The 20,143-nt window shown below is 29.1% G+C and overlaps 1 protein-coding gene across 3 annotated transcripts in view; it reads left to right on the top strand.

Annotated features, from left to right (window-relative positions):
• The window catches only part of LOC129962022 (uncharacterized), a 93,781-nt gene that overhangs the window by 50,606 nt on the left and 23,032 nt on the right, over positions 1-20,143 (top strand). Inside the window, exon 1 of one of the 3 annotated variants that reach the window (XR_008783872.1) lies at positions 2,490-2,744. The exons of the other annotated variants lie outside the window; for them this stretch is intronic. The gene's annotated coding sequence lies outside the window, so the exon portion shown is untranslated. Of the gene's footprint in view, positions 1-2,489; positions 2,745-20,143 lie in introns of those variants that run through there. 3 annotated transcript variants of the gene reach the window in all.

The following is a 20,143-nucleotide window of genomic DNA, read 5'->3' as shown; positions in this document are numbered from 1 at the left end:
AAATTTTTGAATGGGTATCAAACATAAGCTAACAGATCATTAGTAGTAGTCATTACTTTTCGCATCAATGCAAAGCACAATAAACGTTAGAAAATATCGAATTCGTAGGCTGCGGTGATATTCTGGAGTTCACTTTAGTTCCATTGCCAGTCAGTTTGTTTTTCTGCAGTAAATGATGTGACTTATCATACAATAGATTCGCGTTTTTAAGATCGTGCACGTTTCCCTATTAAAAATTAAAAGCTCGTAAATGTGAATTCAAATAAGTTAATGGTAAAAATTCAGTTTCAAAATTTATTTCATGTCGCAACTCGTTGCATCTTAGATATGCTTCAAGAAAATATAATTTTAAAGAGCTGAATTTTGTGCGGACAATTGTTAATTTAGTGGTACTGAGGTCTAGGTCTTAGAATCAAAGGATCACAGGTTCGACACTCAAATTTAAAAATAGAACATCGGTCGAATATGTGAATATGGAGCACGTTAAATGTGTAGTCATGAATTAAGTATCTTTATGTTGGTATTGTGCGGAAATATGGAGGCTGGTATGTCAATTTTTGCGTCAATTTATATCAAATCAGAAATACGTCGTGTGCATCGGCATGGTTCATATTCAATCGAAACCCAGAATCAATGTTATCTCAGTAGTGTGGCGCAGAAGTTTAAAGTAAAGAGTGCAAGAACAAGCTAATAACCATCTAATAATGTTCAAAAGTATACAGTTCAGTTCTAAATACCCCTCGTCTCGCGTCACAAAGGGGCTTCAATATACCTGCATTTAGTTAAAATCTTTATGTCGGTAATTTATTTTAAAGTAATGTTCGAGCATTCGTAAAAAAATAAGTCAATAAATGTGAATTTTTTCTAACGCCTTTATTTCAGTAAACGCTGCGAAAAGATACAATGCAACAGTTTTAACTTTGGGGAAAGGAGATATTTCTTCCTAATTTTTTTTAAAAACTTTTTATGCGATTTATTATTAGTATTTTACTTTCAATATCGACCATCATTTTTTAAAATATTTTTTTCAATTTTACCAAATAAAAAATATCACATTCATTCATTTTTGTGTTCTAATTAAATTGAAGATATATCAATAATTATTCTTCAACAAGAAAAAAAAGGAAAAGATTCTATAATTCGAATATTTATTATCGTATTTTCACAAAATTGGGGATTGTTTTATTCAGATAAACAAACCACTTAGTCTAGTTAATTTACATAAATAATGATATCTCGAAATTTTTCTAATATGTGAACCTAAGTTCTTCAATAATTTCATCCATCCTACCTATTTGCTCAGCAAACTGATAATTAAAGCTTGACTTAAAGGAGAGAAAAATATAATTAAATATAAATCATTTATTCAAAATCGCATTTTAACAATGTATCTATCCTTCCTTTTAACAGGAAATTCTTCTTAATGAAATACTACAAATTTTATATCATGTGATTAAAATAAAACTAATTTATTCAAGAGAAAGAAAAATCTATTTTATATTAAAATCATCAAATCTGAAAATAAAACTGGTACTTATCTCATGAAGATTTTATAATGGACATTAAAGCTGAAGTTTTAAAAGGAATGGATCTATAAAAAAGCAAATAAAGATAACATATGGCCTTCAAAAATTGAACGCTACTAACCTGTTGACAATAGACATGTTTTAATCTTTCGTAAATTTTTCGAAAATTGTAACAGATGTGCTTACAAATTTTTGGATTCTAATATTTTAGCACATCAATGGATCTCATATAAAAATTTTACAATGATCGTAATTTCACTTTTTTTTCTCAATCCTAAAAAAAAAAAAATGTAAAAATTATTTAATTCTTTTAAATTTATTTCATTATTTTGTGAGGAAGATTAAATTATTATAATGAGTATAAGAATATTTTAGAAATATGTAAAAAGTCTGAGAACCGTTAAAATATTGCATGATTCATTTAATATTAGGAACCTCATTTTTCAAAACCTTATAACATTTTCTTCCGAATTTATTTGAGGTTTCATTTTATAGCAAGAAGTCGATTCAATGCTAAAGAATATTAACTTCAAAGAAAATTCTAGACAGATTTTAGTTAAATTTATGAAGCGGTTTATTAATCAGTTTTATTAAATATGTCCCCTTTCGTTTTTTCTTCAATACAAATTTTGTATAGATGCCATGATAAATTCTTGAATCATAGAAATGTCCCATTTCCTCTTTATGGACAATAATGTATTAAATTATTTGGCATATTTTTCTTCCATCTTAACAATTATCGTCTGCATTTATTTTTAATCTGCAGTAGTAATATAATGCACACGCATCTTTCATTAATTTATTTTCTGCTTTCGTTCGTTCATTGGATCCAGGAGTGTTTGGGATATTAACCTTGGTTTCATTAAAAGGCAGTAATTATCGAGACCGGAAGTCTGCTCTTATTGATATAAAGAAAAATTTTCAACAAACCGCATGCTGGAAAGCTGTCAAGTCTCACAACACCACACAACATATCTTTCCTCTCTTGCATGGTGCAACAAATGAGTGACGGAGAAAATTTAGAAAATATTAATCATGAAATGTGCAGTTTCCATTTCCATTTCCAGCGCTTATAACAACTTTAATATGTTGTAATCATTTATTTTGATATTTAAGGATTGGATAACAAAATATGCGCCAGACGAAGCTTTTGAAAGTGAAAATTAATAGTTATTGTGAAAATGCAGATTTCACTAAAATATGAACAGTATTTTGGAGGTATTTATTATTTTATGTATTTACTATTTACCAACTCTTTTAAAATTGAAAAAATAGAAATTTTTAATAGTATATTAAAGCTTTATTTGTAAAATTTTTTGATTCCAAAATCTTTTGAAATAACTAATATTTATCTTATTATTTTAATTTTATACTTAACTAAGAAAATGTTTAATAATTTGTCACGCTTTCCAAAATAAGTTTATAAGAATATGTGTTTCCATTAAATTTCAAGAAAATGTAGATTTTTTTTATCCTTAAACATACCAAAAGTCAATGACATTTAGCTTTCAAAGAAAATTTAAATCATTGGAAACATTATCTGTTGATTGGGGTTTTTAACTGTCTGCTGAAGATATTAAAATTGTAAAATGTTCGTCATAAATAAGAATTATTTTAGATTATTTATATTTGTTATAAATAAATTAAAATAAATTATTCTTTAATATTATTATTAATATATATTATTATTTAATAAATTATTCGGCTAGCTTAAATTATAATTATTTGAGTTTACATATCTTAATCATAAGTAGTTGAGGAAATAATTGTTTTTTGTAGAAAATTGAAGAATACTACTGTATTTATTTTTTCGAAATTGTAGTAATTAAATATTATTTTTCTATTTCTGCATTACAGTCTGTAAGTTCTGCAGGCACCGTGTAAATATTGTAAGGGTATCATTTCATATTTCATTTTACATTCCAGTTTAATATTTTTTTTTTTGTGGTTACAGATCACTCACAAAAAATACTAAACTGGTATTAACTCATTATCACTGCAAAATTATTAGTACATGTTCTTTTTCGCTATAACTAATTCTTGTTTGAGCTCCTATTAATTGCAGGAAGGAGTAAAAAATGAAATTTTTGTGGTTGTATAGCTATATTCGTCGCATTGTACTTTGATAGAGTTAAAAAAAATGCAGAATAACAATTATATTATGCAGAAACACAATTATATTTATCCAGAAAACAATTCGGATAAGAGAATACTGAAACATTAGAATTTCGAGTTTAAATGAAAAATTATCAAGCTGGCTGAAAAGTTTAAAATAAAATTTCTATAAACTGTATGTGAGCAATATAGGTAAATTACCTAGAATTTAATTAATCACTAAATTTATTAAAGTTTTTTAATGAAAATTTAGAAAAATATTTTTCTGATTTTTTTCCCCGATTCCGAGGAATTTTTTGGAATTCCGGTTAAATAAGTGTTAAGTAAAAGAAAATAACTGGTAAAAATTTCAAATCAACATTTTTCTTTTTTTGAAAATTCGATTTGTTAGAAAAAAAATCTAGGTCCTCGAATAATGTCTATAAATATTTTTCTATCGACTGAAATTCATGGAGCGATAAAAAAAAATTTTTTTTTTATTCCACCATTTCAAAAGGTATCATAATTTATTAATTTTAAAAAATCACTGAAAATTTCAACATTTTATTATTAGGTCTTAATTCATTTTCCGATGGTAATTAAATTTACAAACATAATATAATATTTTTTTTAAAAAATTAGTTCTTACAAAATAAAACTTTTTCTTTTTCAATTTTGAATTTAACCACATATTTTTTTTTCTTTTTTCCTTTTCTTCTCTTCTTTTTAAATGAAATGTTATAATACTACTTGAAACTGTAAAATATCGTTTGTAGAATATCTTTTTTATTTCGTCCGTGAATTTGGACATGGAGATTTTTTTGACAGCTCACTTCGTTTGGACGAAGCTGATTTTCCCCCCAAAATTAAATTTTAAATATGTGTTAAGTAAAAGGAAATAACTGGTAAAAATTTCAAATCAACCTTTTTTCTTTTTTAAAAAATTCGATTTGTAAGGGAAAAAAAAAAAAAAAAAAAAAAAAAAAAAAAAAAAAACAGGGTTTTCGAATGTCTATAAATATTTTTCTATCGATTGAAATTCGTGGAGAGATAAAAAAATATATATATATATTTTTTTTTACTCGACTATTTTAAAAGGCATCATAATGGGGATTTTTTGACAACTCACTCGTTTGGGCGAAGCAGATTTTTCCCCCCTAAAATTACAGCAAATATCCATTTGAAATGTTCGTGAAGTTATTATTCCAACATGTATTTAAATGGAATTCCAAAAACTCTAGCACAAATTAAAAATAAAAACATATTTTTCTAAATTTACTTGAAAAAAAAAAGAAATTTATTCCTGCCTTATCGATGCTTGTATAATGACCTGATCCTGATTCATAAAATATTGAATATCTCTGATTCTGATCTATAAAATTAGCAATCGGATCTATCATAACGTTCGAAACTCATTTTGTAGACTTTTAATTCCTGCCATTTTTTAATTAAAATTTTTTTATTTGGATTAATAGGCCGTTTTTTAAAAAATCTAAAACGCTAAAAATCGTTGTTCATCTCCCAACCCATTATTCAATAGCATACCCTGATGCTAATTTAGACGCCTGTTTTGGATTTCCCATCCAATAAAAGTGCCATATATAGATTTTTCTTTCTTTCTTCATTTGGATACTTTTCAAGACATTTCGGTTATATTTTATGTCTTGTCAGCATAAATCGGCTTTTTAATTATGAAATTTAATTTATTTGTATTGTAACAATATGAGGAATTTCTGCCTTTGCTCTATCACGAATTAACTAGTTAATCTGGAACAAAATTTTAAGTTTAATATGAGAAATAATCTTTATAAAAGTTATAAAAATTTCTTCGATTTTACCGGATTTATACATCTAGATGAATTTTCACTGAGCTATAGGAAGTCAAAGATTATTATGATTAATTTACATATTCTTTTTCGAACTGTTCTCATTTATACATTGTAATTTAAACCAACGAATACAAAATAGCATTAATGTAATAATCCAGATTTTTCTTGGTATCATTGCAAAATACTTTTTTTTTCTCCTAAAAGATATGTTTACTATATTTCATTCAACTAGAGGGATTGGTTTCCCCCTAAATGTTTTCCCACACCCTCAAATAAAAATATTATACCCTTCCCCAATTTTGCCTAAAATTATGGATCTTGGACAAGGGTATGAATGTTTCAAGTGCCAAGATTTTTATTTTCAGTTTCCTGCATATAAAGTGCTGTAATTAGTAGTAAAATAAAAAAACTGGTATTTGAGTAAGATTAAACGCATATATTTGTTGACGGAGGGTTACTAATGATCCTATTAACATGAGATCATTGGCGATTCGTTCCTTTTTTCTTTAGAGGACAATTAATCGCCGAAATGCGTTAATACATAAGTACCAGAAAACTAAACATATATTTTGGAAGCATTTTTTTCTGACTGATTGATATTAAAATTTGATACAAAACTTGATTGAAATTACAAGATCTCATACCGAATTTCCTTAGGTCTTTGCATTTTTAAATTATTGCGTTTACACGCATGCAAAATTACAAATCAATAAACGATCAACTCCTTGCCGAAATTGGCTCCAAATTTAATACATTTCAGATGTTAAATCTGCATATAAAATTCTATTCAGATAGCTCATTTCGTTAGGTAGTTTCATGTTACCTTGTATTCGGAAAAAAAGAAAGATAGAATCTCTCTAAAAATATTAGTTCAAAATTTTATAGAAATATGCGAATTTAGTGTAAAGGTCATATAACAAATTTCATCCGGTTAGCTCTAAATGTTTTGGAATTAGGGTTTTCACAGACAAAGAAAATTTCAAAACTATAATTTTCGGACCCAGTGAGGTCTGAATAGTGGTAGTCCGTCAAAGTTTCGAGTTTGAATTTTTTGTCGATTATAATCAAAATGGCATGTGTCGGATAAAAATGATTCATAATAGCTCTTATCTCATCTTAATCGCATGGTCGTGATAACATAAAAGAAGATAATATTTTATAATGAAAGGTCTTTACTCACATAAATTGGATTACATATTTTTCTTATCTGATAATATTTCTCATGTTGGCTTTAGAGACAATAGAAGATGAGTTCAGAAAATCCTAGATAATTCAAAAAATCTGATTTTATGTATACAGTTTCAAAAGTTTTATGTAAGATTTATACATTTTTACAGATTATTAGTTACTAAATTGAATGAATTCGAAAATTAAGCATTTAAGTGCTCTTAAGAAAAATATTGCAAAAAATGATAGAGTATATTTGTAAATATTTTACAATTTTCGTTGTATTGCTTCCAAAAATTAATTTTGATTAGTTATGATATTGGCCTGGTATAATTCATGTAATAAATAAAAATAAATATCAAAAATATTTAACTGTAAAATAATATAATTATGTTTTCTCCAATGAAATAAAAAATATGTTATTTTAATCAAAATTTCAAATTAAAACACTATGTATCTGTAACTTTGCATTTATAAGAAGCATTAAAAATACAAAACAAATGAGTATTTTCGCCAAGCTTTTGCTTAATTTAATATCAAAATAATGAACGTCCTTCTTGTCAACGATTATGACAGCCAATTCCCAGAATCTAAATCGTGAAATGTGTGTTTTTTAGATGGTTGAATCATCGCACCCAATTAAGACAGTGACAATCCGAGACAATTATTTTTATAAAGCATGCGTTAAAATATGAGGTCAGGAAAAAGCATTTTTAACTGGAAAACACATTCCTGGCACGGCATTTTTCTTTGCATTTTTAAGTCTAAGTGACAAAGTTGAAAGCGTTAGGCTAATATTCATCCAATACTTTTAAACCTTATTTCTATTACAGTTAGGAAAGATGCTTCTTTTTTTTAATCTGTTATTTTTAAGGTCAATCATCAAGTAAAGTTCAAAGCATTTTTATGGTTATTATTATTAAGTTCATTATTATTAAAAGCTAGCCATCTTTGGCAATCAGCTGGCTCGCCAAAATTAATAGCTAAAATTTTCAATTATATATTTTGTGTAAATTGATTTTAATGGCTTTCTCGGTAAAATATTTTTACTTCAAATATTTATTGACGTATGCTATTTTAGAAGCGTTACATCGTTCTGTTATTTATGTTACACATTTCCCTAATTATTGTCTATATCTTTATGTATTCTTTTATATCATTGAACGGAGCAGAAGTGCGAAAAAAAGTAACGCACTTGATTCTGAAATTAAGCGTTGATTACGTTAATTTAAAAATTAATTAAAGATATGTCTTATACTGAAATCTACTTAACAAGGAAAAATAAATCGAATCATGATATCTTAAACAGCAGCAATGTAAAAGGGGGAGATACTAGAAGCAACAATTAAATTAAATTGAATTTCCTTTGAAAAATCTTAACTTACAAATATGTAAACTTATATTGATAGCAATCTTAAAAAAAGGATTAATCACAATGAAATACAGAGTTAAAAAGCATCCTATTTCAAAACTTAGCCACTGCTTCATGCGTTATCAATTTAAAATATTTGTACATTGCTTCTGATAGCAAAAATAATGCTGCCTTTATACCTTACAAAAGGAGAATAAATAATCTAACTGTATGCGTGCATAAATGATCACACTGTAAAAGTATGCCGACCAAAAATTATTGAAGCATGCGAACATCAAATTTGTACGTGGAAGTTTTAATCTTTTCTATTTGAATTTATCCTACTAGCGTACAGCATAAATATTAGTTTCTGCTTTAAATTCCAGAGAATCTGCTAATTTACGGAATTTTCAGTCTGTTCTTTTGCATTAAAAATAACTTTTTTTGAGAAATACCAGATCAATTACAAAACAGAGGTATAAGAGAAATGAATAGAGCAGACAGAATCTTTCTGAAATAATAATGTCACTGAAAGAAATCCAAAATCCATCCATGAGTTGATAGTGATAAGTCCAACAGGCGTAGTAAAGGATGACAACGCTTTATTCTACACGAAAATACGAATTCACAACAGCAAACTATTGACGAAGCGTACAAATACACACACACACACACACACACAAAAAAACAATCTTGCTGTAAACATAAGCAGCAAATCGACAATCAACAGCCGTAACAGCAGAAAACGTTCAGAGAGAACCCATAGGAGATCAATATTCCAAAGAGAAACTTCATTCAACGTCTGTCAGTTCGATTTAACTGACCCTCTCTTTTGTTAACTCTGCTTTTATAGATCCCGTGACAACAAAAGTTCTTGAACAAACTTCCGAGCTCGAGTCCTTATGGAATCGCCAATATTCTCGAATATTCTAGGTTTTTATTTTTGTCACCAAATTCGTCACCAAAACGGGGAATCATTGTATTTATTCAGAAATCATTTTTATACACTTAAAGCTATCTTTCTTACTAGGAAACTTAGCGCATAGGGAAGTAATATAACCAATTTGTAGCAATATGTCTCTATTAAATGATATTAATTTTCAAATATCGTACTTGAGAAACTTTGAAGAACATGAATGGTATACATTTAATTGACATAATACATCTAATAACCATCAAGAAATAACAATAAATTTTAAAAAATTATAATTGCATCGCTGAAATAGGTTTATTGGCAGATTGAAATACAAATTGTGGTGAGATTAAGTGTTATTTACTGTTATAAATTATCTTTTCAATAGTAAGATAAGCATCTTTTTTTTCGTTATTACAAGAAAATATGGCGAAACATTATTTTTAATTACTTTCATTTCTAGTTGCAAGTTTTATTATTTTTAATTATTTTCATTTCGAGACTTGAATACTATTAGAAAAATTATTCGAACTCTTCACCTTATTAGCATAATTATGATAAACTATATTAGATCAAATTTATAAAAATTAGTAATCCTTTTGAATTAAAAAATACTGTAAAATGATTATTTCTTGCCAAAGGGAAAAATCAATTTTGGATATGAATTTGAATATTCTATATTACTTAGCGTTTGGAGAACAACACCATCAGATGATATCGCAAGATGGAAAAAAAAAAAAAAAAAAAAACATTTTCTTCTTTAGTTGTTTTGTAACTTAAGAACTTTTCTTGTGTAATACTCTTTAGAAATAAGGGAAAGAAATGGAAAAGTTTCTTAGGAAAGGCATTTTGAAGAAGAAAATCATTCACTGGCAGAAAGAAAAGGAGGATTTCAAACTTCTGATAGGAAAGGAAGCATCCAACAAAAGTTTCTATAAGAGCTTATGAAGAAAAAAAATTGAGATTTATTTTCCATGGTAAACTTTTCATGCTAATAAAATAATAATAGTTAGTGAATGTAGGTTATGCATTGAGAGAATGAGATTGAAAATCATAGAAAAGTAAGAATAAAATAAATCTTTTTTTAAAAAAAACTCAATTCAGACGTTATACAACAAAACGAGATTTTTAAATCAGGTTATTACAAATAAATTGTTTCTTATTTTTTTTCTTTTTTCATTATCATGTGATAATATGATGTTGTTTTGGCTTGAGGTTTTTGAAGCGATTTGAAGGCAACAAATTGTTGAAGCCCCAAAATGCGTAAGCAACAAATTGGCGATTTATCCCTTTTTTTATTTTGGAATCGGCTTTCACAGCATAACTTTTGAAGTATCTATCGTCTGCTAATGTAGTTTTATTTTGGAGTCGGCTTTCACTGTATAGCTTTTGAATTATCTTTCATCTGCTGTTGTAGTATTTCCCTTGGAAATGACAGTGTTATTGCCTACCTCGCGCAACGTTTTTTAAAAATAAACAAAACAAGTTAAAACATTGTTTGTTTAATCGATAAAGATTGTTGGTTCAGGGATAATTTCAATTAATTAATATAAGGTTATTAGAAAATAATGCAGAAGGTTGTCCCATTTGGCTATTTATCTCCAACTAAAGTTACAACTTGATTTCCAAATCATACATTCTCTGAATCTTACGAATTGTCTTAATTAATTTAAGTCATTAACCAGTTTAAACTGGTTTGAAACAATCATGAGACTATCAGATTACGCATGCGTCGATATTTAGAAAGACGATGGGTTTATTTTTCCATCTCAAAATCGGTCGAGCTCCAAAACTTTGTTCGCCAGCTAGAAAAACTGAAAATAAAAGTTAAAAAAATTATAGTGTGTGTGAGAAAGAGAGAGAGAGACGAGGATAGAGACCGATAGAGAAGTCTCGTGATTGTTTCAAACCGGTTTAAACTAGTTAATGACTTAAATTAATTAAGACAAATAATAACTTTAAAAATAATGTGTACACAACACAAGTATGAGGCAGCAACTTATCGAATTATTTATTGAAGCTCAAAAATATTTCGCAGATCAAAGAATGAATATCAAATTATTCGCAAAAATTAATTGAAAATAAATTCAATCAGTATTCCAAACGAAGCAACTGGTCACCGAAGATGACTAGTTAGAAATGAAGCTATTTATTAGGGAATGAGAAATAAATATATTATTAAGAATCTATAATGTTGCTTCCCTGCGTAGTTAGCTTCATCGTAAGAAAGACAGTTTTATGGACAGCTCGATTGGATCGTGAATAGATGTTGGATCTATAGCCCCGGGTTTGGCTACTAACTTACAGAGTATTTTGACGATATAGCCAATAGGAGGCGAATTATGCCGCTCTTTTGAGTACTTTTTGTACCTGTATCGGAAGTTATAAAAAGCCGGCAGAGCATGCTGGATTAAGTTTGTTGAGTCAGTTGAATCAATCAAGAACAAGCATTGATTAGAGCTCAAGCGATTAGCAAATTGAAGATCAAGTAAGTCAAGTAATGAAGAAGCAAAGAGTCGTGCGCTGAGTAGCCAGTCGTATAATAGTTTTGTATGCTATTGTGGTTGATTAGCTATTTATGAGATGTTGTTTGTTTTAAGTGCTTGTGTATTGTTTGTATATGTCACGGCTGTACGCTTGTTGTTTGTGTGTGGAGTCTTCGTTTTAATTAGCGTCGTTATTTGTGATTGAACCTGTTAATTGTGTCACCATACACCTCTACAGCGTACCTGTTGACTTTACAGAATTTTTTGAGGAGAATTTCATGTAAGTAAAAAGAGGGGTAGCGGAATTTTGCGAACATTCTTCCGTAACAATATCAAATATTATAGAAGATTATTCAAAAATATTGCGCCGATAACAAATGAAAAGAACATCCTTATAAACATTAGCAGAAAGAAAAGAAAATGCAGCACATCACAGTTGAAAGATCATAGTTTAGTTTGCCATATGTGATTTCATTTGGCCCCATGGGCCCATGCAATAATTCATTTAATCATCATGTGAAGCATTCTTTCATCATGCGTACACTTAGTGTTACATGCAAGGATGGTTTTAATACAGAGTATGACATAACCCATTGATGCGAAGTCCTAAGAAGTAATTTCAGAAGATTTAGAAAGCCACATGCAGAACATGCAAGCGTAAATCGAAAATTCTTCACAATAGCTGAAGTGAAATGAGCTATCCCATCTGATCATGAGAAATTATATAGAGCAATCATTGCGAACAGAAGCAAACCGATGCATGTAGCTATCTGTATTGCGTGCTTTCTTTTTCCTGTCATTAGGTATAATTTTTTTGAATAATGTCGTGCAATGAACCCAATAGTTTTAAAGAAGAAAAAATACAAAACGCTTTATACCAAAAAAAGAACAGAAAATGACTTAAAAAATTGGATTTAAGCTTCAAGACATTTATTTCCAATTGAATTTTCAAAATTCCAAATCAAAATTTTGATCATTTGAAAGAAATCAATAAAATTCTAATTACCTTATCAATATTTAAATTGAAAGAACGTTATCATAAACATAGAAATTTCTAAATCAACATTAGATTATTAATACAGTAGTTACCGCTTAATGTAATTACTTCTAGATAAAAAATTTCAAGAAATGGTTCATTAAAAGAAATGAAAGGAATTAATTTATTGACTTTCAATGAATAATTCCTTTTCTTTTTCTTAATTATAATATCTTAAATTTAAGAATTTTATGATAGTGACCGGTCTGACAGATTGCGAATGTTAGAAAAAAGTTAATTTTTTTAATAAGTCGTTACAATTGCTTCTTTATATACATCTACTGTGACTTTTCTTCGGTTTATAAAAAGTTTGATCATATTAAAAACATCATCCGATGTTTTCCCATTTCCATTGAACATTTAAGCATTTTGGGATCTTTTTAAATTACACGTGATAGATATAGCTAATATTTAGCAGTCTGTTTAATGGAATATTCATTTAACATTATCAACAAAAAATATCAAGTGTCTGAAATAATTGAAAATTACCTCGTTGGTAAGGAAAACGCTCTTATATACTAATGTTCAAAACTTAAGCAACAAAGTAATTTTTTTCATACAGCTATTTGTAGTATTTGTAGAAAAGAAGCTTTTGTGATAATTACAATGAAAAATCAACTCAGCAGTAAGATATCAGGGTACTCAGTACAAATATCAGGGCGACATTACAGGAGATTCGAAGGCACATAAAACGAGTAGAGGCAGTGCGCAGTGTAAAGTAACGGGCAAAGAAGGAGGTAAATCTCATTTCTAGACATTTGTTGCAAATGAAAGACACATCTTATTCCAAAATGGCTTCAAGAAACCATCGTCTTTACATGAACTTTAGAAGAACTGAGAAACTGGAAGAAGGATGATGAGTATTTCCGAGGAGTTTGGAATTGTCAGAACTGTTATTTCTTGATCTGGAAAAACATTTAAAAGTACAGGTAGAGTTATAATAAAGGTTAGCGATGGACAGACAAAGGAGGCAACATTAATAATTGATCAACATATTACTTTCTGGTAGAAAGCCGGAAACCAGGCAGCGGCAACATTGCTCAGCACCTGCGTACGACAACCGGAGAACAGATTTAATGTGGTCAGATGACTGCATAAAAGTGGCCTGGCAATTTGGTCACCTAACATTTGGAATAATACATACCATTCACAGCAGGCCATTGGGGTACTGTTTACAATAGTGTATCGAGTACAAAGTCTAGACATCTTTTCAATAGAGTCATGCCCTCTTAATCAATAAGAATCGTTTTCATCTCACATAGAACCAGTTCCACTTCAACCACCTCACACCAAAGAACATAGAAAGTCCATGGCATTCATGTAAAGCCAAGTTACTTTACCTCAACTTCTCGCCACTACAGGAGATAGCTTCTCTGGAAGCGGGCTCTCCTTTAACCACCACCATTCATTATTTCATCTCACATCCAATTCTCTATTCTTATTATGGATATAGAATAAGGACATGTTTTCATACCACTTCTGATTTTTAATACCATGAAAAGAGACTGTTCAGTGGTTCTAGTGTACTGTATAAGGAAGTATAATGATGAATGGTAAAACAGCGCTACATATTTTCTACAAAGTGCAGAGACCGGAGAAGGTTACAATAATAAAGTTGTTTTCTCGCAAGTGCGTCTGCTCCATAGGTTCAGACATTGCATTTATGAACAATAGCGCACGGCCAAAGAAGTCTCTTGAAAACTGAGGATATCCATCGAGTAGAATGACCTGCTTTCTATCCTCATTTAAATCCGATTGAACAAGTTTGAGAGACATCTCATGGATGTTCGTATATACAGGAAACCGATTACAGATACAGATGTTGATTGAGGAATGCTGATCTAATTGATAATAGTGTTTTGAATACGAACAGTCGATGCCCCACAGTCCTTGTTGTTAGAGGAGTTTATATCAATTATAAAAGGACATCTGTCTATTGCTCTCCTTATCCAAATACAATTTTGCACAACTGCCATTCTGTCAATAAAGCCCTTTTCTACCTCATACTGTATTGTATTCTATTCATTTTTTCTCTGCTCATCCTTTAAATGCTACGTTAATCATGAATCTGTCTCTGTATCATGAATTTTATCTCTCAATTTAGGTTTTGCGGAATTACAATATTAGATACTATTCATTAGATTTTTATTTCATTTATTAAGTTAGTTAAGAGTTTATTTTATAGATGAAAATTGTTAATTTATCATCGATTTGCTGCATTTTATAGAATATATTGAAATTTCTTTTATTTTTCTAAAAAAAATAATAAACTTAATTTATTCTTTTTTTCTTCTTTTATGAAGCGACTATTTTTCAAAATTCGAATAACATTCGCTACAAGTAACATTTCCATAGGTTTTAAGTATATGTCTTTTAATCACTTTCACATTTTTTTATATTAAAAAAATTCAAGAAGTGGGATTCAGAATTTTGAAAAAATAAATAGAAAAAAAATACAACCAAAATATTTTTCTTTTACTTGCTAAAAATGTAAAAAAGCATGCTGAAATAGATATTCAATCAAAATTTCATGAAATTTCAACCTATATCTGTAGTAAGAATAAAGGTGAATTTACGTCTATGTACTTTGGCATTCTGCCGTACAATTAATTCGAATTAGAACTACCAAGTTTGGCACAGATATACTTGGAAGAATTTGCACGTTGGAGTAATTTCTTAAAAGTTTAAAATAGAGAATTAAATTAAAAATTAAATGCACCTTTAGATATTTTTCTGCGATAATCTCCCAAATACACTTGCACAAAATACATATTTTTAATAATCTTACGATTAATTTTTTTCTTTGTAATATATTAATTTAGCAGTGCAATTGCTTCCTGAATTTTTGCGAAACTTTTAAAAATATTTTTTGTATAAATTTCAACAATTGATTTCATTGTTACAGTGGAATTCATGACATTTTCATTGTATCATTAAAAATTGAATTTCGAGATTTTCTTCTATTGTTGAAAGCTAAGGAAGAATTTTTTTTTTTGCTTATTATTTTTACTTCTTGCGAGAAAATAATAATCACCGAAAAATTCGAATTTAAAATTTTGGTAAATTTTTATCTTTTAATCCTCCCCAAGTTCGGAAAATACTTTTTTAAGAATGTTGTGGGATTGTCTTCTGTCTGAGAACACAATAGTCCCAAAACACATTAAGCTAAAGAACAGCAATTTGGCAAATGGTGGTATCAGGAAATTTGTAGATTCCTATCAAATTTTGATGAAATTTGTCGAGGACAATCCATCTGTCCATGCGAATGTGAACGGGATAACTAAAAAACACAAAGAAGCTCGATAAATCAAAGCAAGAGCACAATTCTTACATAAGAAATGTATAGACGTGTTTTAAATTTGAACTACAGCCATCATTCTGCCTATTTATCAGAAACGCAATGCATAAATAAAATTCGATACACTTTACTCTCACCAAAATTATAAGACAACGCTGAAGTTGGATTTGGACTTGTGGACTTACCATGTCTTTGGAGGGTTTGATATTGTCCTACTACTCCCTTCGATACAGTTAAGAGATTCTTAATTTAACTTAGTTATATTAACGTCCCATTTTAAAGCAGCACTAGGGCTATTTTGGGACGGACCTCGTAATTTTGAACAGCGGTCAGATGACGAGGACGATACCTGATCTGGCATCCCCCTCTCCACACCACGCCACACCAGCGGGAGGACGTTTGGCCAGGACGTTTAACGTGCACCAGACCCGCTTACATGACGGTTCTTCTGTGGAATCGGGTCTCAAACCTGAAACCATCCGCTTCCGAAGCCGAGACCTTACCAGCGCGGCCCATTTAAGAGACCCAGACTTTTGCATGCAAAACCGAAAAGAAAATGCTATATTATCTAAGTATACGAGAAAGGTGAGGGGATAAAACTACCTCTTTTTGACCTAACAGCTTATATGGCGAATCAAAAGGAAGAATTACATTACTGAAACAGACAACGCGTAATTTGAAATAGGTTTTCGAAACATTGAAATTTTTATTGGCATTATGATGTTATGGGACAAGATTCCATTAAAATTCTTGCTGTACGTAATAAATAGAACAGGTGTAAGGTTATTAAAATAAAACGGCTTTAACGTCTGTCACAATTTGATGCTGAGAAATTTTGATGGAATCATGAACCATAAATTTTGCATAAGATTTGACTAAAATTAAATACACCATTCCCTGTAAACCAGCTGATCACCGAAGGCGTCTAGTAATGCAATGGATAATAATTTAATTTAAATATTTTTTTATCTATTTCTTTTTTTTAGAAACGAAAGACAAGTATTAAAAATGAGCATTGCTTTTTCATAGAGAGAAACTACAAATTTATATCAGAGACTCAAGAGTGCAAAGTTTATGAATGAATTGTCTTTTACACTGTAGTAAAAATTTCAAAAATATTTTGTATATATTATGCAGATAAATTTGTAATATTAAAATCGCAACTCAGTAATTTTCCTTTTCTGCTTTTACATTTATCTGTGCTTGAAGGATTCTGCATTTTCCCTGATATTTAAAAAGTAATACTGTACTCAAAATGATAAATTAAATTTATAAAAATAATTACAACGTAATATTTTTAACGAATTTTATACGTCAGGTTCGTAACAATAAACACGTAAATATTTATTCGTGCTAAAATCCTCGTAAAATCTAAAAATAGGTAGAAGTCATAAAACTTTGTCTTGCATTGACTACCTCCGCAAAACCATAATTTATAAAATTTGAACAATCATCACTGCTTTTGACAATACAGAAAAATAATAATTTTATCATTCACAAATGCTATGCTAAAAGCAAAATGCTTAAATATTTATCCTAATATTTTCTTATTTTAAATAAACTAAAGCTGTTTCCGTTACAGAGTACTGAAGAATTTCTGCGCAACTTTATCTCTTTCAAATTTTTTAAAATTATTTTAGTTTTTATTTTATTCAGAAATAGAGGATTTTCCAGTAGGGAAAAATATAATACAATGCAATTCTAAATAAAATAATTTTTACCAAATATTCTTTTTAATAAACAATGCGATTTGACAAAAATCGAAATTGCTAATGATAAAACAATAGTTGGTATATACAATAAAAGGGATGAATTCAACTTTGAAATAACAAAACTATGTAACTACCATTCCAATCTTTTCGTTTTTTCCTTTAGTGCTATTTTTTTTTTTTTTTGTTATTTTTGTTATTGTATTTTTACTTTGTAGTGGTTATTTTCTTCTAATTTGTTGTTTTGTATTTTCCTTTCTGTTAAAATGGTATATCTCTTGGGCCTAATTTCAGGGGATTTTCGGGTCACGAGGAATCATTATTAGACTAATGTCTGCATTTCCTTCACAGAAAAATCCCTTTCTTTGAATCCCTGCCTGAGGGTGACCCTTGAAAAAGTCTTCAGGCCGGATTCTTTTTTTTTTTTTTGGTTTAATTTTTATTTGGTTTTTTTGATTTTCTTATTAACTTGATTTTAATACCTTTGTATCAATTCATCTGTGTTTTAGAAGTAGCTGCAGTTGCGCTCTCTAAATACTATGAAGTTCTTTTTTGGTTTTAGTTTGAATAGGTAATAATTTTTAGCTGCGATTTCGAAACTGTTTTGTTTCATTTTCATTTTAGTTTCGTTTTCAAACTATTTCTTACTATAGATTGGTTGTGTATATATATATATATATATATATATATATATATATATATATATATATATTGCTTCTTAACATTTATACTTCGGCATTACAAATACTACGAATTCTGCGAATTGGTTTTATGAAGAGGCTACAATTCAAATCATTTGTTTGCCCTATAACTACAAACAAGCGGTCATACCGAATGTATTTGAACATTTTCTCGAGTTTTTATACTACTTTTAACTAAGAAAATATTTTTCAAATAGATTTTTTTGAATTGGGAGCATTTTATTTATTTTTCTTTCAATATTGATAAACTTGAGGTTGAACTTTCTAACATTCTGTTTTTAAAAATTAGTTTAGTAAAACTCTAATTCAAAATAACTCAGAAAAGCTTTAAACTGCTGATTGAAAATGAGTAAAAATAACATTTCACACCAGTAGTTTTGATTCGGAGATTTGCCAGACATTAACACAATCACTAATTGAACTAGAAGTAGGGTTCAAGATAAACTTATTGCACGGGTGATTTGTAAAATGATCATTACTCCAAGTCTTCTTCACCGGCTCAATATCTCAGACAACCCCTTGGGCATCATATGTAACGAAGATAACGACATTTCCAACATCTTGTTAAAATGTTCAAAATATGGAATCTACAGAGAAGCACTCTGGAAAAAACTCCACATCGAACAGCCGAATTTTTTTTTTTTTTTGTCTCAAGCTCTCGCAAGCAAACATCATCTAAGCATTTCTATTCAATCCCTCAAGTATTTTGATATCCATTAACTGTAACTTTGTCGCTCCTATGGGATAACAGCCTTTGTCGTTACATCCCTCTCTGTTTAAATTCAAGCTCAATCACAAGTTATTTTTTTTTCTAGTGAACAGCATTAATTCAGTTTTATTGAATTTTGAACCAACGGGATCAATTTATGTTTATGTGATATATGCCAATGAAATACACCAATTTAATTTAGGATCTATTGTATATCTTGTAGGCGAAAACAAATATGATAAAACATGGTAGTGTTTATTTATATTTAGATGGCATATGTATTTATGTTTGTCATGTCATTTTCATATCTTATTAATTGCGTCTATTTTCTCCCAAGAGAATTTATATATAAAAAAATTGGATTTCAATGTGTGAAATACTTTTGATTAGTATATTATTTTCTTTGTTTTAGGAAAATGTTGAATTAATTGAAATCTAAAGTAGAAATAGAAATGTTTTCAACGGAATGACAGTTTTAAGAAATTGGGGATTTCTTATCGATAAATTATTAAAGAACTGCCATTAATTAATTACTGCAAAAATTATTCATTTTAAATTATAGTAGATGTTGTTTAATGTGATCAGAGTTAATATTACCATTCGCTTTGCATTATGAAATTTCTCTGGTCCCGAGCCGACTATTAAAATGTACACAAAAATATTCTCTTAATGTGATCATTATATCATTGTTATCGGTTTTAAAGTAATGAATTGTCCGATATTTCATTCTAAATCAGCGTTAATCAAAACATTTGTGAAATTTCTCGCTTCATTTGTAAGGAAACATTTGTCAATCGTTTTCCTTATAAGATGGCGGGGGGGGGGGGGAATCCCATTCTTTAGCCAGTACCAGAGTGATCGTGAATGGTTTTAAGAGACGATTACGGTACCAGGTTTGGCTTGAAATCTGTACAACAGGTATAAAAGAATGCAACCTGCGATTGAATTTTAGAATCAAAATGGGTTTTTTTTAAAACTGATTCCAATGTTAATAATAAATTGGACTTTCTTAACAAGTGCGAAAATGTATCTAAAATGCGTGAATGCAACGTTACGGTACCGAAAAACTTTCTTTTTCGCTAAATTTTGAAAATTCATGAGCCTTTTGTAAGTAAGACGTTGATAATTCCGACGTCGACGAAAGTGGCATTAAAATGAGTCAACGAACATTAAAATGAGTCAAGCATTTGAGATTTTTAAATGCAGCTTGCAGCATCGTTCAACTAATTTTAATATATAATGTATGCACGAACATTATATAAATGAATTATTAAGGAATAATTGTCAGCAAGCAACAGTTAATGAATTTTTAATTATTTTTTAA

Source organism: Argiope bruennichi, chromosome 2 (genome assembly GCF_947563725.1).
Source record: "Argiope bruennichi chromosome 2, qqArgBrue1.1, whole genome shotgun sequence".
In the NCBI taxonomy this organism is placed as follows: domain Eukaryota; kingdom Metazoa; phylum Arthropoda; class Arachnida; order Araneae; family Araneidae; genus Argiope; species Argiope bruennichi.
Note: the sequence above shows the minus strand (reverse complement) of the source record. Positions and strands in the feature narration are given on the sequence as shown.